Here is a 24,828-nt window from a genome sequence, read left to right as displayed (position 1 = left end):
TGGGACCCTTAAAGTCTTTGGTCATGTGGTAAGATGTTGGTTGGATGAGATTTCAGGTGATATGATAGACAACAGCTCCCTGGAAGCTGTGGGCTGATGGGAGAGCCTGAAATTGCACAGAGCTGGGAGACAAGAGTTCTGGCAATCCAGAGAGAACAAATCTTGCTAAATACTCTGAGTAATGGACTGAGACCTCAGAAAAGCCACACCTTATTAATAGACGCATGGAACAAAAATTAAAAACAAGGCTTGAAAGAGTCAAGCTGAACTACCAGTAAATTAAATCACAGCCAGAAAGAACTCAATATTCTCTAAAGACACCAAAATTCAGACTCCCTATTGTGCCTACAGAACTGCCACCATGCAAAAATTATTATACATTGCAAAAAATCAGGGACTGAGAAATGTAACCCATAACCAAGAAAAAATATATATTAAATGGAGATATCAAGATGACCCAGGTTTTTAAAGTAGTTAGTGAAAATATATTGAAAGGGGCGCCTGGGTGGCTCAGTCGTTAAGCGTCTGCCTTTGGCTCAGGTCATGATCTCAGAGTCCTGGGATGGACATCAGGCTCCCTGCTCAGCAGGGAGTCTGTTTGCCCCTCCCCCTTCCCTCACTCATTCTCTCTCTCACTCTCAAATAAAATTAAAAAAAAAAAAAGCTGGATGCAAAAGACGATATATTGAATGATCCCATTTATATGAAATGCCCAGAAAAGACAAATCTATGGAAACCAAAAGCTGAAATGGGAAATATGGCCCAGCATAAATCTGCCCTAAATCTCATGTGCTGTATTATTTTCTGTCTCATCAAGTTTGCTGACAATTAAATATCAGGCTCAATTAAAATGGACTCTGTTTTACATCCTTCCCTGGACCCACTTCATTCATTTGATATTCTTTTACCAATACTCTCATTGAGCTAGGAACTCAATTCTTACGGGTAAAATGCAATAGAACATTGGTTTTCAAAGTTATTTTTACTGATGAAAACTCTTTTGCTAAGATGTATCATGAAAAGCCCCAACATGCAAAACAGATGAGAGTAGGGGTGCTCTGTTGAAATGAAGAAAGGCTTGTGATCTTGCTTGTGATCTACCTTTGAACACCTCCCAAACATCCACTTTCCTCTTACGGTGGTCTGGGCAATCAAGAATTGACTACATTCGACAGAAAAATCCAAATTAAATATTTGCAAAACTTCAGAAGCACCACAATGGAATCCTAGCATTTCTTGGCAAACTGGCAACTTTTTTCTTATGTGTAGGGTGCTGAAGGCAGGATGCCTTGGGCAAATGCTTATTGATTGGCATAAAACGTGTGGTAGGCTCCCAGCCTGTGTACAATCTATCACAGAATGCAAAGGGTGGGAGTTAAAGTTTAACTTCTACACAAAGTAGTTAAACTTGAGAACTTTTTTCAGTTGTTCGATTTCACTTTTGACTTTTGCTATGTGGCAAAAAATTTTTAACATATTGAAATTTTAATTACTGTAAGCTTACCAACTTTATGAAAATGGCACATTCAGAGGTGGCAATAACATCTGCTTGGCACATGGCAGCAAATGACAAGGTTGCTTGTGGCCAGAGACTCCCTGACTCGAAAGCCCACCTCGCCCATCCTACCCACCTGCCCTCATGATGCATCTAGTCCCTTTAACCCACGCACAATGTACCACATGCCATGGCCCAGAGTCTCCTGCAAGGTTTCTCCCTTCTCTCTGCCCAGAAGATCCCCCAGAGCACCTCAGCCAAAGGTCCAGTGGACATTCTGTACTTGTGTGAGCTTGCTGTACAGTCCTTATTTGTCCCTGCAATAAGTGTTAAATTCTGAAATTTGTTCTAATTTTACTTTTAGCTTTCAACTATTTTGCCAAGACATCTATTAATTCCTCCATTCCATTGCTGCTTTCATTTGAACTCCAAGTTGAATATTTGATCCACTTATCTCCACTTTTCTTATTTAAAATAAAAAGAATTCAAACCTATTTAATCTGGAAGAGCTTAACTGAAAATACAGAAAGCATAATATATAGATTCCCTGAGCCTTTATTTTCTAAATAATCTGATTTGTAGTTCTGATTTTTCATTAATTTTATGATATTTTGATACAATAAATAGATTATGAAGCATAATAAAACGAACACCTATAAATGTTATACTCAACTTGAAAATTAGAATATCACCAATTCCATTTAATTTGCCTGGATAATCCTCCCTGGATACACCCACTGTTCTACATTTTGAGTGTTTTATTCCCTGGTTTTTGCTTCCACAGTCTTATTTTATGTATGTATCCCTCAATGTATTGTTTCATCTTCAGTTTTATAAAATTCGTTATTACACTACATGTGGAACTATGCAGCTTGTATTTTTTTCTCAATAGTTTGCGTATTTGGCTTTGATTCATTCATTTCATGGCTGGAAAATATTCTTGTGTAGGATTTTGCCACATTTATTTATCCATTCTTCTACTGATGTTTACTGGTGTTGTTTCTGTGCTAATATGAATATTTTTGTATCTTTCCCTTGACTGACATACGCAAAAATTTCCCTAAGATTTGTAGAAGAGAAATTGCTCAAAGGATATACAGATGTTCAGTTTCACAAGGTAGTGGGTCTACCGTCCACACTGGGGTTATGAATGCACACCTCCACGTACAGTGCTCACTTGGTTTCTTAACTTCACCAGTGATCCAGAGCCAATCTAATAGTATAAAACGGTATCTCATTGAGAACTTAATTTGTATCTCCCTACTAATAAAAAGGCTGTGTTTTCTATTTATTTATGATTTCATATTTATTTGTCATTTATCTCTTCAGTAAATGCCTATTTACTACTTTCGCTTAATTTTGTATTGGGTTGTCTTTGTCAGTTCTTCCTGAATTCAGGGAGCTCTTCATAGACACAGGAAGTTAATGCTAGGTCAATTATGTATGTCAAGAATAACTTCTCTCAATTTATGCCTTGTCTTTTTACTTTTTAGATGGTGTCTTGTGATAAGCAGATTTTTAAAAATTTGAGGTTCTCAAATAATATCAGTCCTTTTTTGTGATTAGTGTTTAAGAAGTCTTTACATATCTTAAGATCATAAGGGAATTTCCTATATTTTCTTCCGAAAGTTTTTAAAGGATAGTCTTCTACATTTAAATACATAAAACTCCTGGACTTGGTTTTCATGAATGGTATCAAGTAGAGGTCCAATTTCTCTTTTGCCCCCATAATGAGAAATAATCATTCTGGGACCATTTACTGAATACTTCCATCACTTCTCCAGAGACCTGGAATGCCCCTTCCATCATGAAATACAGGTAGGGCTCTATTTTGAGTAATCTTTCTGTTCCTTTGATTTATTTGACCATATTGTAATTCTCACAAGAAGTTACGTTACTGCAACAAAACTATCTTACAGAGATGGACATTTCTTAAGGTCTAATTAGCGTCCCGAAGGGCCATCAGTGGATGTCTCCTGGCTCTGGTACAGGGAGCACAGAGGCAAATAACAAAGCCAACAAGAGATCAAAACTTGGTTGTTAAACTAAATATGTGTAAACACTCCAGAGATCATCTGTACAAATAATTATGACATCAGCTCCTCTTTATAATATGAGCATGCTGTGATCTAAGGCTGATGCAGGAAACAGAGAGGAGGGCTTGGTTTTAGAGACTTCAGGTCATGGTTGTCAGGTCTAGTCCTGTAGGGCACCCCACCTTCCTCCAGACCTCTTCAGTGTTAGTAAGGCATAATATCAAAAGAGCTCTCAAGGTCCTGTCTATTCTAAAATTCTCAAAAAAGTTCCTGCTAATGATACAGGTTACCTAATTTTTTTTTTTTAACAAATCAGCCATGTAGTTCAGACTGTTGAAAAATATTTAAAAACACTGAGTTCTGAGCTGGCTGAAAAATTATCCTAAATAATGATGTGTATTTTTCACTTCATATTTAACTTAAAATTATAACATACATGTAATTTGTATGCATGCTTTATACATCAATTAGGGGTTTTTTGGAGGGGGGTCTTTTAAAAAAGAAGAAACCTGATAATTAATAGCTGATATTTTAATGTTCTAAAATGCAAAAAAACAAAAAAAAAAACCACACTCTGTCCTTCTGAAAAAAAAATCTGAATCTTACTCAGGATGTCAATAGATTTTTACAATTAACAAGGACCACAATAAAAAAAGCTTTTGCATGGGGAAAGAAACCGTCAATAAAAAGGAAAGGCAACCTATTGAATGGGAGAAGATAATTGCAAATGACATATCTGATAAAGGGTTAATATCCAAAATATATAAAGAACTCCTACACCAAAAAAACCCAAACAATTCAATTAAAAAACAGGCAGAGGAACTGTATAGACATTTTTCCAAAGAAGACATACAGATGGCCAACAGACATGTGAAAAAATGCTCAATGTCACTAACCATCAAGAAAATGCATGCCCAAAGCACAAGGATATATCAGTTCACATCAGTCGGAATGGCTAAAAAAAAAAAAAAAAAAAAAACCCCACAAGAAATAACAAGTGTTAGTGAGGACGTGGAGAAAAAGTAACCCCCATGCACTGTTGGTGGAAGTGTGAATTGATGTAGCCACTGTGGAAAACAGTATGGAGGGTCCTCAAAAAAATTAAAAATAGAAATACCATATAATCCAATAATTCCACTACTGGGTATTTACCCAAAGAATATAAACGCACTAATTCAAAAAGATACATGTGCCCCTATGTTTATTGCAACATTATTTACAATAGCCAAGATATGGAAGAAACATGAGTGTTCATTGATACATGAATGCATGAAGAGAATGGTATATGTGTATACGCACATACATATGTATACACACATACACACACAATGAAATATTATTCAGCCATAAAAAAGGAAGGAAATCTTGCCATTTGTGACAAGATGGATGGGCCTAGAGGGTATAACGCTAAGTGAAGTAAGTCAAAGAGAAAGACAAATATCATATGATTTCATTTATATGTGGAATCTAAAAAACAAAACAAACAAAAAACCAGAAACAGACTCAACTACAGAGAGCTGGTGGTTGCCAAAGAGGCTAGGGGTGGAGAGATGGGCCAAATAGGTGAAGGGGATTAAGAGGTACAAACTTCCATTTATAAAATAAATAAGTCCGGGGGATGAAAAGTATAGCACAGGGAATATAGTCAACAACATTGTAACAACTTCGTATGGTGACAGAAGGTGACAACACTTACCTTGTCGGGCACTTCAAAATGTATAGAAATACTGAATCTCTAAGTTGTACACCTGAAGCTAATATTGCCACTATCCTTCAATTAAAAATAAATTTTAAAAAATGTTATCACCACCACCGCCACCAACAACAACAAAAGCAAGGCCCCGAAAAGAGAAGCTAGAACTAGAAACACTGAGTTCCAGAACTTCAACAGTCAGAATTAGTCATTCAAATCAGTGTTTTGATTTCAGCAACAGTAAAGGCCATTTTGGTTGTGTCCAAAAATATAAAACAAAGCAAACAAAACAGAAAACAACAAAAAAAACTCCATAGAAAGATTTGTAAAATTTTTATTTTGGGTGTTTTTTTAAATTGGAAGTATAATTAACACACAGTGTTATATTAGTTTCAGGTGTACAATATAGTAATTCAAAATTCTGTCCATCACTCAGCGCTCATCACCATAAGTGTACTCTTCATCCTCATCTATTTCACTCATCCTCCTACCCACCACCCCTCTGGCAACCACCAGCTTATCTCTGTAAGTCTGTGTTTTTTTCTCTTTTTCTTTGTTTCTTAAATTCCAACACTAAAAAAAAAAAAAAAAAAAAACCGATTGGGTGATTTGATTTTGAATTATGAATAGGGTATACTACAACCGAGCAATTTCACTACTGGGTATTTACCCCAAAGATACAACTGTAGTGATCTGAAGGGGTACATGCACCCCAATATTTATAGCAGCAATTCCACAATAGCCAAACTATGGAAAGAGCCCAGATGTCCATCAACAGATGAATGGATAAAGAAGATGTGGTATATATATACAATGGAAAATCATGCAGCCATCAAAAAAATGAAATCTTGCCATTTGCAACAACGTGAATGGAACTAGAAGGTATTATGCTAAGCGAAATAAGTCAGTCAGAGAAAGACAATTATCATATGATCTCACTGATATGTGGAATTTGAGAAACAAGGCAGAGAATCATAGGGGAAGGGAAGGAAAAATGAAACAAGATGAAACCAGCGAGGGAGACAAACCGTAAGAGACTCTTAATCTCAGGAAACAAACTGAGGGTTGCTGGAGTGGTGGGGGGTAGGAGGGATGGAGTGGCTGGGTAATGGACAATGGGGAGGGTATGTGTTGTGAGGAGCACTGTGTATTGTGTAAGACTGATGAATCACAGACCTGTACCCCTGAAACAAATAATACATTATATGTTAATAAAAACAAACAAACAAACTAGGGTATATTCAAGATGGTCAGGTAGAAAATGCATGTCCTCCTCCCTCCCCCAACACACACTGGTATAACTCTTCCTTCACATCTCTGCTCAAATGCCATGTTAAAAGACAGGCCTTCCTCAGTCATCCTGTGCACCACCCCAATGTCACATGTCCTACCCCCCCTTATTGGTCACGTCATGACCTAACATATATTTGACATGCAGATTGTATTCTGGGGGAGAGAGACCATAAAGAATCACTGTTAAGATAAAAGCCTTTGTTTTATTCCAGTGCCTGGAACAGTGGCAGGAATCAGTTCTCATCAAACATTTAAATAAATGAATATGTGAATGACTAAGTGGGTGGAAGTAAAAGCCACTTCCATTATTTGGGACTATAAAATGGCTCAGGTCTTCAGACTGATGTAGGCAAATATGGAAATGTAGAGCATAACTTTGAATTTAATTTTCCATCAATGTCTGATTACCTCCTGATTAAATCTGACAACCTGCAAAGGGAGAAAAATCATTATTAGATCCCAACCTATCATCTGTAACAACCTAAATGTAACTAATGATACATTTTATTATACATAGCTTTTAAAGGGAAAAAATAAATGGCCATACTCTCACTGTAAAAAAGTTTCCATGAACTTTGCTCTATATTTGAACATAGCCACATAAATGTATAGTTAAACTTGAGTTATAAATGTAAACTGTAAAATATTTAAAGTTTCGTTTGTAGATAGATCATTTTGAATGTAATCATGAATTGTAATTTAAAATTCACTGAGTTGTGGCTTTCAATCACAGATATATTATGTGTATATAATATAGAGTGTCCCTTAAAGGGAAGAAAATGAGCATTCTTCTCAATGACATCTACATGTCCTATTAAATTCTCATTATAACTAGGGGCGCCTGGGTGGCTTAGTCGTTAAGCGTCTGCCTTCATCTCAGGTCATGATCCCAGGGTCCTGGGATCGAGCCCCACATCGGGCTCCCTGCTCAGCGGGAAGCCTGCTTCTCCCTCTCCCACTCCCCCTGCTTGTGTTCCCTCTCTCGCTGTCTCTCTGTCAAATAAATAAATAAAATCTTTTAAAAAATTCTCAATGTAACTAAATAACAATGACATGATCCCCACCTCACAGATGACGAAGTAGCTCACACATGCACAGGCAGGATGCACGAGGTCGCACAGCTATCATGTAGTAGTGCCAAATGACAATCGAATCTGACTGGCCTGAACCTAAGGCACCCATATACCCAATGTTAGGCCACTATCTGCGTCTGTAAGAAGTACTAGGCTCTTTTAGAAAACCTTTTTACCGGGGCGGAGCAAGATGGCGGAGGAGTAGGAGACCTGGATTTCGTCTCCTCTCAGGAATTCAGCTGGATAGGGATCAAACCATTCTGAACACCTACAAACTCAACAGGAGATCGAAGAAAAGAAGAGCAACAACTGTCTCATCAGAAAAGCGACCACTTTCTGGAAGGTAGGACGTGCGGAGAAGTGAATCCGAGGCGATATTCAGGAGGATAGACGGCGGGGGAGGGGCCTCCCTCGGCTGCTTCTGGCAAGTGATAGAGCCGCAGAGCACAAAATCGGAACTTTTAAAAGTCTGCTCCGCTGAGGGACATCACTGTGGTGGCTAAGCGGGAGGTGGAACCCTCCGGGACAGTGTGGTCTCAGGACCCTCGGGGTCACAGAAAGATGGGGGTGCCTGAGTGTGGCAGAGCTCCCAGGTAACGGAGCAGGGAAGCCAGCTGCAGAGGCAGAGCCCAGGTGCGGGCTCTCAGCTCGGGGTTGCCCTAAACCGTGATCCGCAGCACAGTCGGGCCCCAACAAGCAGCAGATCCGGGAAGACTCACCTTCCTCCCCGGGGAGGAGCCGCGTGGGAGTGCACCGCAGGGATCTGCTGGGTTTGGAGACTCCACCCAGGGTCAGGTGCCAGAGATAGAAATGCGCGGTCACAGGCCGGGTGAGCACGGAGTGCGGCCAGAGACGGGGGAGACGGGAGTGACTGATGGCTTTTCTCTGGGGGCTCATTGAGGAGCGGGGCCCCGAGTTCTCGGCTCATCCAGGGCGGAGACTGGGAGACCGCCATTTTAACTCTCCGCCTCCAAAGCTGTACGGAAAGCTCGCAGGGAACAAAAGCTCCCGAGAGCAAACCCGAGCAGATTACTTAGACAGGAGGGGGCAAGAGCGGGGCAATTCCGCCTCCAGCAAAGACATTTGGGAACCATGGCAATGGGCCCCTCCCACAGAAGATCAGCGAGAACAGCCAGCCAAGAACAAGTTTACCGATCAATGAGAACGGCAGAACTCAAGCACTAGGGGAATACTGCACATAGAATTCATGGCTTTTTTACCATGATTCTTTAGTCTTTCAAAGTTAATTTTTTTTAACTGTCTTTTTTCTTTTTTTGAATTTATCTTCTTCCCTTTTTCAACCAACATCTTATCAATCCCTTTTTTAAAAAACATTTTTATTTTTCATTTTAAGAGTCATATTCTATCGCTTCATAGTAGTTACCCGTATTTTTGGCATATATATATGTTGTTCTCTCTTGAAAATTCTGAGAGAGTTTCTTCTAACACATCAAAATATACCCTATATCTCTAGTATATAGTTTTTTCTACTCCCCTGCCTGATCACATTCTCTCCCTTTTTTTTCCTTTCTTTTTTTTAAATCCTCTTCTTTCTTTTTTCAAACAACTTATCAATTCCTTTTATAAAATTTTTTATAATTTCCATCTTTAAAGTCATATTCCATCCCTTCATCATATCAACCCTTATTTTTGTACATATATAAGTTTTTCTTTCTTTAAAATTTTGGGAGGCACTTTCTTCTAACAGACCAAAATACACCCAAAATCTAGTGTGTGGCACTGATCTATATACCAGCCTGATCATATTTGATCACATTCTAGTTTTTTTTGTTGTTTTGTTTGTTTTTGTTTTTATCTTTATCTTTTTCTTTTTTTTCTTTTTCTTTTTTCTCTCTTTCCCTTTCTTTTCCCACTACTTCAGGTCTTTTCTGATTTGTTTAGAGTATATTTTCTGGGGATGTTGTTACTCTGCTAGCGTTTTGTTCTCTCATTAATCTATTCTCTTCTGCACAAAATGACAAGACGGAAAAAATCACCTCAACAAAAAGAACAAGAGGTAGTACCGACTGCCAGGGACCTACTCAATACAGACATTAGTACAATGTCAGATCTAGAGTTCAGAGTCATCACTTTAAGGATACTAGCTGGGCTTGAAAAAAATATGGAAGTTATTAGAGAAACCCTTTCTGGAGAAGTAAAAGAACTAAAATCCAACCAAGTCGAAATCAAAAAGGCTATTAATGAGGTGCAATCAAATATGGGGGCACTAACTGCTAGGATAAATGAGGCAGAAGAGAGAATCAGTGCTACAGAAGACCAAATGATGGAAAATAAAGAAGCTGAGAAAAAGAGAGATAAACAACTACTGGATCACGAGGGCAGAATTCGAGAGATAAGCGATACCATAAGACGAAACAATATTAGAATAATTGGGATCCCAGAAGAAGAAGAAAGAGAGAGAGGGCCAGAAGGTATAATGGAGCAAATTATAGCAGAGAACTTCCCTAATTTGGGGAAGGAAACAGGCATCAAAATCCAGGAAGCACAGAGAACCCCTCTCAAAATCAATAAAAATAGCTCAATGCCCCGACATCTAATAGTAAAACTTACGGGTCTCAGAGACAAAGAGAAAATCCTGAAAGCAGCTCGGGAGAAGAGATATGTAACCTACAATGGTACAAACATGAGCTTGGCAAAAGACCTATTCACAGAGACCTGGCAGGCGAGAAAGGACTGGCAGGATATATTCAGAGCACTAAATGAGAAAAATATGCAGCCAAGAATACTCTATCCAGCTAGGCTGTCATTGAAAATTGAAGGAGAGATAAAAACCTTCCAGGACAAACAAAAACTAAAGGAATTTGCAAACACAAAACCAGCCCTACAAGAAATCTTGAAAGAGGTCCTCAAAGCAAAGAGAGACCCTAAAAGCAACACAGACCAGAAAGGAACACAGACATATACGGTAACAGTCACCTTACAGGCAATACAATGGCACTAAATTCCTATCTTTCAATAGTTACCCTGAATGTAAATGGGCTAAATGCCCCAATCAAAAGACACAGGCTAAAAGACTGGATTAAAAAACAAGACCCATCGATATGCTGTCTGCAAGAGACTCATTTTAGAACCAAAGACACCCCCAGATTGAAAGTGAGGGGGTGGAAAGCCATTTACCATGCTAATGGACACCAAAAGAAAGCTGGGGTGGCAATCCTTATATCAGACAAATTAGATTTTAAACCAAAGACTGTAATAAGAGATGAGGAAGGACACTATATCATACTTAAAGGATCTATCCAACAAGAAGATCTAACAATTGTAAATATCTATGCCCCTAACATGGGAGCAGCCAATTATATAAGGCAATTAATAACAAAAGCAAAGAAACACATCGACAACAATACAGTAATAGTGGGGGACTTTAACATCCCCCTCACTGAAATGGACAGATCGTCTAAGCAAAAGATCAACAAGGAAATAAAGACTTTAAATGACACACTGGACCAAATGGACTTCACAGACATATTCAGAACATTCCATCCCAAAGCACCAGAATACACATTCTTCTCTAGTGCCCATGGAACATTCTCCAGAATAGATCACATCCTAGGTCATAAATCAGGTCTCAACCGGTACCAAAAGGTTGGGATCTTTCCCTATTTTCAGACCACAATGCTTTGAAACTAGAACTCAATCACAAGAGGAAAGTTGGAAAGAACGCAAATACATGGAGGCTAAAGAGCATCCTACTGAAGAATGAGTGGGTCAACCAGGAAATTAAAGAAGAATTAAAAAAATACATGGAAACCAATGAAAATGAAAACACAACTGTTCAAAATCTTTGGGATGCAGCAAAGGCAGTCCTAAGAGGAAAGTATATAGCAATACAAGCCTTTCTCAAGAAACAAGAAAGGTCTCAAGTACACAACCTAACCCTACACCTAAAGGAGCTGGAGAAAGAACAGCAAATAAAGCCTAAACCCAGCAGGAGAAGAGAAATCATAAAGATCAGAGCAGAAATCAATGAAATAGAAATCAAAAGAACAGTAGAACAGATCAACGAAACTAGGAACTGGTTCTTTGAAAGAATTAACAAGATTCATAAACCCTTGGCCAGACTTATCAAGCAGAAAAGAGAAATGACCCAAATCAATAAAATCATGAATGAAAGAGGAGAGATCACAACCAACACCAAAGAAATACAAACAATTATAAGAACATATTATGAGCAACTCTATGCCAGCAAATTAGATAACCTGGAAGAAAAGGATGCATTCCTAGAGATGTATCAACTACCAAAACTGAACCAGGAAGAAATAGAAAACCTGAACAGACCTATAACCACTAAGGAAATTGAAGCAGTCATCAAAAATCTCCCAACAAACAAAAGCCCAGGGCCAGATGGCTTCCCAGGGGAATTCTACCAAACATTTCAAGAAGAATTAATACCTCTTCTTCTGAAACTGTTCCAAAAATTAGAAATGGAAGGAAAACTTCCAAACTCATTTTCTGAGGCCAGCAATACCTTGATCCCAAAACCAGACAAAGACCCCATCAAAAAGGAGAATTACAGACCAATATCCCTGAGGAACATGGATGCAAAAATTCTCACCAAAATACTAGCCAATAGGATCCAACAGTACATTAAAAGGATTATTCACCACGACCAAGTGGGATTTATCCCTGGGCTGCAAGGTTGGTTCAACATCCGCAAATCAATCAATGTGACACAATACATTAACAAAAGAAAGAACAAGAATCATATGATCCTCTCAACAGATGCAGAAAAAGCTTTTGACAAAGTACAGCATCCTTTCTTGATCAAAACTCTTCAGAGTATAGGGATAGAGGGTACATACCTCAATATCATAAAAGCCATCTATGAAAAACCTACAGCAAACTGAGAGCTTTCCCCCTAAGGTCAGGAACACGGCAGGGATGTCCACTATCACCACTGCTATTCAACATAGTATTGGAAGTCCTAGCCACAGCAATCAGACAACAAAAAGAAATCAAAGGCATCCAAATCGGCAAAGAAGAAGTCAAACTCTCACTCTTTGCAGATGATATGATACTTTATGTGGAAAACCCCAAAGACTCCACCCCAAAACTGCTAGAACTCATACAGGAATTCAGTAAAGTGCCAGGATATAAAATCAATGCACAGAAGTCAGTGGCATTCCTATACACCAACAACAAGACAGAAGAAAGAGAAATTAAGGAGTCAAGTCCATTTACAATTGTACCCAAAACCATAAGATACCTAGGAATAAATCTAACCAAAGAGACAAAGGATCTGTACTCAGAAAACTATAAAATACTCATGAAAGAAATTGAGGAAGACACAAAGTAATGGAAAAACTGCATGCTCATAGATTGGAAGAACAAATATTGTGAAGATGTATGTCAATGCTACCTAGAGCAATCTACACATTCCATGCAATCCCCATCAAAATACCATCCACTTTTTTCAAAGAAATGGAACAAATAATCCTAAAATGTGTATGGAACCAGAAAAGACCCCGCATAGCCAGAGGAATGTTGAAAAAGAAGAGCAAAGCTGGCGGCATCACAATTCCGGACTTCCAGCTCTATTACAAAGCTGTCATCATCAAGACAGTATGGTAGTGGCACAAAAACAGACACATAGATCAGTGGAACAGAATAGAGAGCCCAGAAATGGACCCTCAACTCTATGGTCAACTCATCTTTGACAAAGCAGGAAAGAATGTCCAATGGAAAAAAGACAGTCTCTTCAACAAATGGTGTTGGGAAAATTGGACAGCCACATGCAGAAGAATGAAACTGGACCATTTCCTTACACCACACACAAAAACAGACTCCAAATGGTTGAAAGACCTCAATGTGAGACAGGAGTCCATCAAAATCCTAAAGGAGAACACAGGCAGCAACCTCTTTGACCTCAGCCACAGCAACTTCTTCCTAGAAACATCGCCAAAGGCAAGGGAAGCAAGGGCAAAAATGAACTATTGGGACTTCATCAAGATAAAAAGCTTTTGCAAAGCAAAGGAAACAGTCAACAAAACCAAAAGACAACCGACAGAATGGGAGAAGATATTTGCAAATGACATATCAGATAAAGGGCTAGTATCCAAAATCTATAAAGAACTCATCAAACTCAACACCCAAAGAACAAAGAATCCAATCAAGAAATGGGCAGAAGACATGAACAGACATTTTTCCAAAGAAGACATTCAAAGGCCAACAGACACATGAAAAAGCTCTCAACATCGCTCGGCATCAGGGAAATCCAAATCAAAACCTCAATGAGATACCACCTCACACCAGTCAGAATGGCTAAAATTAACAAGTCAGGAAACGACAGATGTTGGCGGGGATGCGGAGAAAGGGGAACCCTCCTACACTGTTCGTGGAAATGCAAGCTGGTGCAGCCACTCTGGAAAACTGTATGGAGGTTCCCCAAAAAGTTGAAAATAGAGCTACCCTATGATCCAGCAATTGCACTACTGGGTATTTACCCCAAAGATACAAAAGTAGGGATCCAAAAGGGTACGTGCACCCCGATGTTTATAGCAGCAATGTCCACAATAGCCAAACTGTGGAAAGAGCCAAGATGTCCATCGACAGATGAATGGATAAAGAAGAAGTAGTATATATATACAATGGAATATTATGCAGCCATCAAAAGGAATGAGATCTTGCCATTTGCAACGACGTGGTGGAAGTGGAGGGTATTATGTTGAGTGAAATAAGTCAAACAGAGAAAGACATGTATCATATGACCTCACTGATATGAGGAATTCTTAATCGCAGGAAAGAAACTGAGGGTTGCTGGAGTGGGGGGTGTGGTGGGCGGGATGGGGTGACTGGGTGATAGACACTGGGGAGGGTATGTGCTCTGGTAAGCGCTGTGAATTGTGCAAGACTGTTGAATCTCAGATCTGTACCTCTGAAACAAATAATGCAATATATGTTAAGAAAAAAAAAAAGAAGAAGAAGAAGGTAGTAGGAGGGGAAGAATGAAGGGGGGGAAATCGGAGGGTTAGATGAACCATGAGAGACGATGGACTCTGAAAAACAAACTGAGGGTTCTAGAGGGGAGGGGGTGGGAGGATGGGTTGGCCTGGTGATGGGTATTGAGGAGGGCACATTCTGCATGGAGCACTGTGTGTTATGCACAAACAATGAATCATGGAACACTACATCTAAAACTAATGATGTAATGCATGGGGAATAACATAAGAATTAAAAAAATAATTAAAAAAAAAAGAAAGAAAACCTTTTTACTGATGTGCAGTAGACATATAAAAAAAGTATAAATATCCTAAGTATACAGTTAGGTGAATTTTCCCCAAACTGAACACATGTAAAGAGCCCACAACTAAAGAAAGAGAACATCACCAGCACCTAGATTCCTCTTGCACCCCCTCCAGACATTATATCCCTGCCCAAAGTCATTTACTACCCTGACTTCTAACATCAAGAATTCGCTGCTGGCTTTGTATTTTGTATAATTAGAATCACACGTTATGTTCACGCAATCCACGCATATGACAGTAACGGTAGAGTATTGCTAGGTGGCACTAACCTTTGTGACTACATCACGGTGTATTTAAACATTCTCATGTTGATGGGCATTTGAAGAGTCTCCAGTGTTTTGTTTTACAAATATGCTATCAACACCCTTGTACATCTCTCTCAATGTTTTGTAAGTTTGAATACATAAGTTTTTTCCATTAGATTTATTCCTTAAGTATTTGATTTTTGGGATACTACTATAAATGGAATCATTCTTCTATTTTTTTGTTTATTGTTAGATGAAACCTGGGTTTTTTTTTTTTATCAATCTTATATTGATATTTTATAGTGACCTTATAACTGGTGACCTTGATAAATCTGCATGTTAATTCAGTAGTGCATTGATTCTTTTGAATTTTCCAGGTTCACATTCATGTCATCTGAAAATAATGGTAGTTTTATTTCTTTCTTTCTAATTCTTATGCATCTCTTTTTTATATACCTATTGCTTTGGACAGGACTTTCAATACAGTGTTTAAATGCAGTGATGGTGGACATTTTTTATTTGTTCCAATCTCAGGGTGAAACTGCCAATATTCCGATGTTCCAATATTGAATATGACCTTTTTTTTTTTTTTTGGACATATTCTTTATCAAATGAAGGTAATTCCCTTCCAATCTTAGTAAGTCAATAGTTTCAAAATTATAAGTAGGTGTTATCTTTTGTCAAATGTATTTTCTGCAGTGTTATTCTTTTAACTGTCTGGATAGCAAGAAAAAACAAACTAGAAATGCCTGTCTCACATAAGCCGTACATACATGAATGCAATCATCTTAAAAATTAGACTACAGAGTACATTAACACTTTTTATCTACATTATAGTTCCTTCATCCTACCCTGCTGGCACTAACATTCATTTATGTGGAGGGAGGAAGCCAGAAGAGAAGCTCAGGCCTCCAGGACAAAGAAACGGAAGCAGAAGCCAAAGAGAAGGTACTTCTTCCCACTCATGGCCCTGGAGACAATTATTCCAGCAATCCAAAGCAGCTGAGAGCATGGTTAGGTGGGTTTCCTAAGTGTGGATAGAGTATACACTGTAGGGAAAAGAGTGGAAGCTGACAATGACTCATGTACTTTGCTTTTCCAATCTTGAGGCAAGAAGCAAGAGAATTGCAGAAATCCTGGCTTATAGTCAAATTTTTTTTTTCTTGCTGCTGCTTTTTCTTCTACTTTTTTCTTCACCTGTTTGGAATCTTTTACGATTTTTCTTTACCTTTCCACCAATTTTGCATCACCTTCTCTGTTAATATTTTCTCTCAAATCTCTTTTCTTGCGTTCCAACCCTTAACTCCTTCATTAATGAATCATTTCCCTGTTCTCTAGCACTGAAGCAAGGGTTTTCTTATTTTTCACCAGGGGTCTCCAAAGTAACCCACTGGAGTGTGTTTAAAAAAAATATTAGAACTTGTTATAATTATTTTTACCAAACAAACAAGAAAGCCCACCAACAGCTGGTCTTTTCAATGCACATATCATTCTTCTGCACAAAGCCAGGGGTACTTGGGTATCCAGACAAAAGGCTGGGGGCAGCAAGACTCAGAGAGGCAGAGTGGGCCATGGGTTTTATAAAATTTCACCACACTAGGACATCATAGCAGCTCATGTACCTCTGGTTAAATGGATGTACCAATTGTACTATCTCATTTTGACTAAATTAATTTAATAATTAACAAATTAAAAAGTAGGTGAGTACCTTATAATGATTGCTGCAACAACAAAAAAGTGGAATTGAAGGTAATACTAATAACACAAGTACACAAAGATTCAGAGCGATTCTGCTCCCTACAGTTTTCCTCCACCACATCATGATGTTAAAAACAATGACAAGCTAATCAGATCTGAAAAGCAGCTTTAAAAATTGAAATTATGACAACTACTGTTACAATGAATTTGCTATGTATTTTGTCTTGACACTTTAGCTAGAAATAGGAATCTGTCAAAATTAGCAAGAAAATGTAAAACTAAGCACCCAAATAGAAAAATAAATCTCTCTATTTCATGTGATTCTAATACCTCTCAACATTTTATGAAACTTAATGATAAATATACAGAAGCCCCTATGAGGTTTCACACTGTACAATAAAAGTCAGAAAAAGCACAAACCATTGGGGCAACAATTTTCTTCTCATGGTAAAAATGGCTGAAATAATATCCAACCAAAAAAACAGAACCTGAAATTTAATCTTTATCAATAAATATTGTTGGCAATATTTTTAAAATATTGCTGAAAACTTAAAGCAGCCAGTATTAGAACAAATTATATATTATGAGAGGTTGGATCACAATATAGCTATTTCAAATTGATTCCAGTCATACTATTAAGGGATTCTGTTCCTACCAAAAAATAGTCACATAATTACTTTTTCTATGAGTCACTGAAGAAAAGATGTGCTGGAAATGATATATTCTTGTCAGCCAGTAATTTATTTACTAGAGATGTTTTTATTAAAACTTGTGTAAGTGAAATCACTTATAGAATATCTGCTTTGATATCAATTTTTTATAAAATTATTCTCAGGGTAAGGTTAGAAAGATAACTCTGTAAGTAAAATTTGTTTCTAGCATCATTCACTGGCAAACTGCTGCAGTAGGGTTACTGAATGGCAGAAATACACAATGTGTTAGAGGAAAAATAACAAAATTAAATAAATACCCATATGTACATGACTATATGCATATAAAATATTTATGGAATATGAACTTTGTGCTTCTGACTTCTTTACATTCATTCTCGTGTAACATTTGCAACAATCCCCTATGCTGGATTTGGTTTTTAAACCTACTGTCACAGGTGAGGCCACTGAGGCACAGATAGGTAAGACCTGCCCAAGGTCATAGTGGCTTGTCAGTTGCACAGCCAAGGACTCGAACCCAGGTAACCCAGGTTAAGAGTGCCCACTCCCAAACACTAGGCCACTAATGTGGTGAGTTTTGGAAAAACAAGATCTTGACAACAGGCAAATCTTTACAACATTTTGTAATGAGATGCAGAATGATCAGCAAAACACATGGCTTCACTGCTTATCGTATGGCTAAGATGTTAGAAGAGCTGCTAAGCTTGAAGATGATTTATGTAGTTTCTTTCTTTACAAAAAGGTATTTGTGGAGATTCTGTGATAACAAACAACTTGTTGGGATGCTACCCAGCAGCTGCTTACACACACACACACACACACACACAGGCACACTCCATTCCTTAACACACACTTCACCCATTCTTGCAAGGTGAAGAAGTTGAAACACTCAGTGAAACATTAACTACTATAGAGAGCATTTAAAAAAAAAGATATTTGATAAAGTTTCCAGCATTATCTGATTGGGTGGCTAAAAGTACTGTAGTGAGACTGTTCCCTAAAAATCTCAAATCTGTAACATAAGGAAAATCAAAGAGAAAAAGCCTTTAAATACACAGTGCAGGAGATTTAAAAAAAAATGAGCCATGGCTATTATATCATACCATACACAAAAATTAATTTGAGATGTTTCATAGATCTATGTATGAAAGGTAAATGATAAAGCTTCTAGAAAAAAAGCACAGGAGAATATCTTCGTGACTTTGGCAAAATTTCTAAAACAAGGCACAGTAAAACATTAACTGTAAAAAATATAAGATTTCATTAAATTAGGAACATCTGCTCATAAAGTTTGCCATTGAGGAGTACAAAGCACACTACAGAATTGAAGACAGTATTTGCAAAATACATATCCAACTAAGGAATCTTATCTAGAATACATAAAGAATCCTATAAATTAATTAGATACCAAAAAAGCCAATTTTAGAAATGAGTGAAAGATATGCACAGGCACAAAAGAGGATATCCAAATGGTCAATCAACATATGAAAATGTTACAAATTAAAAACATAATAAAGGGGTGCCTGGGTGGCTCAGTCGGTTGGGTGGCTGCCTTCGGCTCAGGTCATGATCCCGGGGTCCTGGGATCAAGCCCCGCGTCAGGCTCCCTGCTCGGTGGAGAGTCTGCTTCTCCCTCTCTCTCTGCCTACTTGTGCTCTCTATCTCTCTGTCAAATAAATAAATAAAATCTTTAAAAAATAAATAAATAAATAAATAAAAACATAATAAAATACTACTTACATGGCAACAAAAAGACTAAGATTAAAAGGATGAATACCAAATATGTAGAGCAACTGTAATTCTCTTATATGGCCAGTTGGCATGCAAATCAAATCCGCACAACACTTTAGAAAACTGTTTGGCAAAATCTACTGAAGACTAATATACATCTTCCCTAAGACTCAGCAATCCCACTTGTAGGTGTATGTATACGTGTATGTGTGTGCACGCATGTGTGTGTGGTTCTGTATGTATCAAAACAAAAGAGGGGATATGGCCACAAAACATGTGTACAAGAATATTAACAGCAGCATTATTCATAATAGCCATAAAGGGAGGGATGTCTGGGTGGTTCAGTAGGTTAAGTGTCTGCCTTGGGCTCAGGTCATGATCCCAGGGTCCTGGGATCGAGTCCTGTATCAGGCTCCCTGCTCAGCGGGAGGCCTGCTTCTCCCTCTGCCGGCCGCTCCCCCTGCTTGTGCTCACTCATGCTCTCTCTCTGACAAATAGATAAAATCCTAAAAAAAATAGCGATGAAGTGAAAACAAGCCAAAGGCCCACCAATAGGAAAAGAGAAACTGCAATATAGTCATAAATGGGATACTATATAGCAATTTTTTAAATTAAAAAACACTTGTAAAAAGGAACAATGCGGATGACTTTCACAGAAATTATGCTATGAAAGTAGCCAAGTGGGGGCGCCTGGGTGGCTCAGATGGTTAAGCGTCTGCCTTCGGCTCAGGTCATGATCCCAGGGTCCTGGATCGAGTCCCGCATCAGGCTCCCTGCTAGGTGGGGAGTCTGCTTCTCCCTCTGCCTCTGCCTCTCTCTCTCTCTCTCTGACTCTCATGAATAAATAAATAAAACATTAAAAAAAAAAAAAAGAAAGTAGCCAAGTGAATCTATTTTGTATTTCATTTATATGAAGTTCAAGAACAGACAAACTAATCATTGGTTCTAGAAATCAGAATACTGATTAGCTCTGGGTAAAGCATGGACTGGAAATGAATTTGAAGGAACTTTCTGTTATAGTAAAAATATTCTTACTCTGGATTTAGATGTTGGTTTTACATATGTTTTACATATGTTCATATATATGTAAAAATTCATTAAGTTGTCTGCTTAAAATTAGTCTACTTTATTACTGCCTGTTAAAGCTCAATAAAAACTAAATAAAATTATGACCAAAAAAATTTAAAGCTATTTTCACACCCATTTAAATGCTTTCCAAGGAAATCTCAGTAGGTCTTGAATCTATATAAGAATGCAAAATGTTCCAATTAGTTTATAAGAATAGGCAATGTTCTGGGAAAATGATATTTTGCTAAATAAATTATTAACAAATCTTTGCATAACCGGTTTATTGTCTTGAAAATAAGTATAATTTAGGAAGCAGCGTCAATGGTGCATGTTCTCCACACAGATCTATGCACTGTTATGAGGCTCATTTTTCAGCTATAACAACGATTAAAACCAAGTATCAAAATTAACTAAACCAGAAGAAAATAAAAAGACAGGCCACAGGGGCGCCTGGGTGGCTCAGTCGTTAAGCATCTGCCTTCGGCTCAGGTCATGATCCCAGGGTCCTGGGATCAAGCCCCACATTGGGCTCCCTGCTCAGCGGGGGACCTGCTTCTCCCTCTCCCATTCCCCCTGCTTGTGTTCCTTCTCTCGCTTTGTCTCTGTCAAATAAATAAATAAATAAAATCTTTAAAAAAAAAAAAAAACAGGCCACAGAGTGGGAACAAATATTTACAAAACACATATCTGAAAAAGGACCTACAGCCAAAATATACAAAGAATCCTTAAAGCTCAACAATAAGAAAACAAACAATCCAATTAAAAAACCGGGCAAAAGACCTGAACACATACTTCCTCAAAGAAGATACACAGATGGCAAATAAGCATATGAAAGATGCCCCACATCACATGGTGTTAGGGAACTGCAAATTAAACAAATTACCACCATAAACTTACTAGAATGGTGGGAATTCAAAACACTGACAACCAAATGCTGGTGAGGATGAGGAGAAACACGAACTCTTCGTTCACTGCTGGGGGGGAATGCAAAATGGCACAGCAACCTTGGAAGACAGTTGGTGCTTTCTTATAAAACTAAACGTAGGATTGCCATACAGTGCAGTGACTGTGCCCTTTGGTATTAACTCATATGAGCCGAAAAACTTAAGTCCACACAGGAATCTGCACACAGATGTTTACAGCAGCTTTATTCATAATTGCTAAAACTTGAAAGCAACCAAGATGTCTTTCAAGTGGATACACAAACTGTGATAATCCGATGGAATATATATGGCAAATACAATGGAATATTATTCAGCAATAAAAAGAAATGAGCTATCAAGCCACAAAAAGACATAGAGAAATGTCTTAAATCCATATTGTGGGTGAAAGAAGCCAGTATGAAAAGGGTACATACTGTATGATTCCAAATATAGGACATCTAGGAAAGGTAAAACTATAGAGACATTAAAAAAGATCGGGGGTTGGAGTGGGACAGAGAGAAGGATGAATAATACATGGAACACAGGAGATTTTTAGGGCAGTGGAACCATTCTATATGATACTGCAATGGTGGAGACAAGACAACATGCACTTAGCAAAATCCATTGAATTATACATTACAAAGAGTGAACCCTAAAGTAAACTATGAATCTATATAATTAATAATGTATCAATACTGGTTCACCAATTATAACAAGTATTAACATTAGTGTTTTACAAGAGGGGAATCTGTGCCGGGGGTTGGAGGAAGGGGATCTCTCTGTACTTTCTATTCAACTTCTCTGTAAAACCTAAACAGCTTTTTTTTTTTTTAAGATTTATTTACTTATTGGAGAGAGAGAGAGTGAGAAAGCATGAATGCGAGGAGCAGAGGGAGAGGGAAAGAAACTCTCAAGCAGACTCTGCGCTGAGCACAGAGCCCAATGTGGAGCTTGATCTCAGGACTCTGAGATCATGACCTGAGCCGAAACCAAGAGTCTGATGCTTAACCGACTCGCCACACAGGCACCCCTAAAACTGCTCTTTAAAAAAAAGTCTACTAATTAAGAAAAAATAAACCAAACCAAATCTGCAAACTGCTCTCTCATAAAATGCTAAATCTTATTTTCAAGAATAATGAAACATATTTGGTTAAAAACTAAAAGGTATTTCATACCATTAAAATAAATAAAATTAGTTAAAAAAAATTTATTTCATTTGCATCTCATCATAAGGGTAGCCACAGAGCCCCTGCCTTCCCCCTGCCCCCACAAGGACACACAAAGCACTGCTATAGATCCAGTCTCTGCTTTAGGGAGGAGAGAGAGATGGATTTTGAACAGACTATAAATAGACTTGCAATCAGGCTATCTTCAACCAGGAAAGAATTAGACACATTTAACTGGACAGTTCATGTTTGGGAGAAAAGTTTTTTTTTTTTTAATTTGGGTTTTGCTAATGCAGTTGAGATGGGGCTTGTGAAAGATTTTCATTTATACATACACACATTTTTGCTCCTCAGCAATATATGAGTCTACAACATCATAAACAACGTATCTCAGACACGTCACCTTTAAAGTAAAATAACCCACAAGGTCAAAACCAGGTTTCTATTTCCATGCTGCCTTTCTGACAGCCTCTTCTGTGGGCTCTCTGGATTTGGGGGGCTGGTTTTCCTTAAGAGATATCCACCTTGCCTGGTAGAGAACCAGACTCAGAAGCAAACCCCATTAACAGTGTTCAATGCTAGCTGGCTGTGTCTTTGAAAAACAAATGCCATTTGGGATCCCACTTCTTATTACTATTGTTGTTGCTATTATTATTATTATTATTATTATTATTATTATTATTGGAACTGCTCTCTCCTCATCTGATGGACTCACAAGCAAATACCATATGCGATTATCTTTACCGTAATTTTTCAAGTTCATTTGTTCATTCATTCATTCAATAAATATTTATTGAGCAAAAATGATGTGCCTGATGTACCAGAAAAATCTAAATGAACATCCCTTTATCCAATATCAAATACCTGATTAGGCTATCTTAGTAAAATCCTTTGGACTGGCCATTCTGTCAAGATATGATTAGGAGGACTGAGCATTGAATGAATGGTCATGCCACCAATCTGTTTACTTTTTCAATTTCATAAAATAGACCCATGCCCAAACAATTATCCTTTCTTTTGTCTTTATTGTCAGAGCGCTAGAGTGAATCCATTTCCAGCAGCAGAGCGTAGTTGGTGGAAACCCAGGATTAAAGAATGCGTGTCTTTATTCTCTAGGCAGAGATGCCTTTTCTAAACACTGGCCATGTCTCAAAAAGAAAGAAAATGCATGCCACTGGTCACTAGGGACATCAAGGGAGAAGATGCTGAACCGTGTCTATAAAGGAGGAACCTCAAATCATCAGTAATATTAGCCTCAAAGACAGAGGGCATTGTTCCAGTCCATTTCACTGACAGCAAACAGAACTAAAGCAAAATGTTGGTTCCAAAGGACAGCAGAAAAGAATACCGAATGGCTGATATCAAGAACCTTGCCTCAAATACTTGGTGTTCTGGAGACAGAGGTGAGCCAGCCCTTGCTGGAGGCTAGGGAGTGAAGGGGGCTTGAGTTTAGAACCTCTGAATGATGGGGTCATCCTAGCTACTTTCCCAAGGGGGCTTCCATCCCCAAGGCAAGTTTCTGCACCTTGTTGGTCTCGCATTCGTCATTTGCACAATGAGGGGTTTGAATAAGTGACTTTTAGGAATATCCCAACTCTCTAGACACTGTGATTCAAAAAAAGGTTATTGAGTGAAATGGAAGGCAACAAAATCCAAATCAGATAACCGTCTCCAAAGGAAAGGAGATTTCCTGGGCATGGGGCAGTGAAAGACAGCTGTTAGTTAGGAGATAAGGACAAACTATAATGCCCAGACAGACTCCAGAAGGGTAGAAGTTGTTAACATAATGGGAGATAAATGGACTTATTTATTCAGCCATTTATAGCTAATGTCCAAGAGACACCTAGAGAAAAAGACTAGATTAAATCCGAAGTTTGGTGCTTATATAGACAGAAGATCATTTTATTGTTTGCCAGTCCCTCATTTATATATCTGTAGATGGACAGAGCATATACCTTACATTTTATTAAAAATGTTAATGCTAGATCATTGCTCTCTGGGGACTCATTTTTTAAGCGTGCCAAATTCTACCTGCTTTAACAATAAGATGCACATACTGATGTTTGAAATCTAAGTAATCTCTTGACATTTGACTAAAAGTCAAAGCAGTGGACCATAGGACAAATAGAACACTTCACCCATGAAGGCTGACTATTAGCTTTGTTTCATGGTCTGTAAATGAGTTATTAAACTCCTCTATAAAGTTTTATTACTGTTCTAATCCCATTAATAACTGTCCTCAGTTTAAATGGCCTACTGTTTGCGGAATATGCCAGCGCAGTGCTGCTCTAATTGTTGCCCCACGTTAGATTTTTCTTCCTCAGAAACTAAGGATGTAAAAGAGCAGGCATTAGAGACACCGTGCAACACTGATTATATCCTTTAAAGGAAAAAAGGAAAGAGCCAGATGTTTGCGGTCTCTCTTTATATGGGGATAACCTGCTTGATTCCACATTTCCATCTTTAGTTTC

The 24,828-nt window shown here is 38.1% G+C and overlaps 1 protein-coding gene across 6 annotated transcripts in view; it reads right to left on the bottom strand.

Moving 5' to 3' along the window:
• Positions 1–24,828, bottom strand: part of ULK4 (unc-51 like kinase 4) — a 599,599-nt gene that overhangs the window by 203,596 nt on the left and 371,175 nt on the right. The window lies entirely within an intron of this gene.

This window comes from Mirounga angustirostris, unplaced genomic scaffold (genome assembly GCF_029215605.1).
Source record: "Mirounga angustirostris isolate CCGP_5_RB_7025 unplaced genomic scaffold, mMirAng1.0.hap1 SCAF_1, whole genome shotgun sequence".
Classification (NCBI taxonomy): Eukaryota; Metazoa; Chordata; class Mammalia; order Carnivora; family Phocidae; genus Mirounga; species Mirounga angustirostris.
Note: the sequence above shows the minus strand (reverse complement) of the source record. Positions and strands in the feature narration are given on the sequence as shown.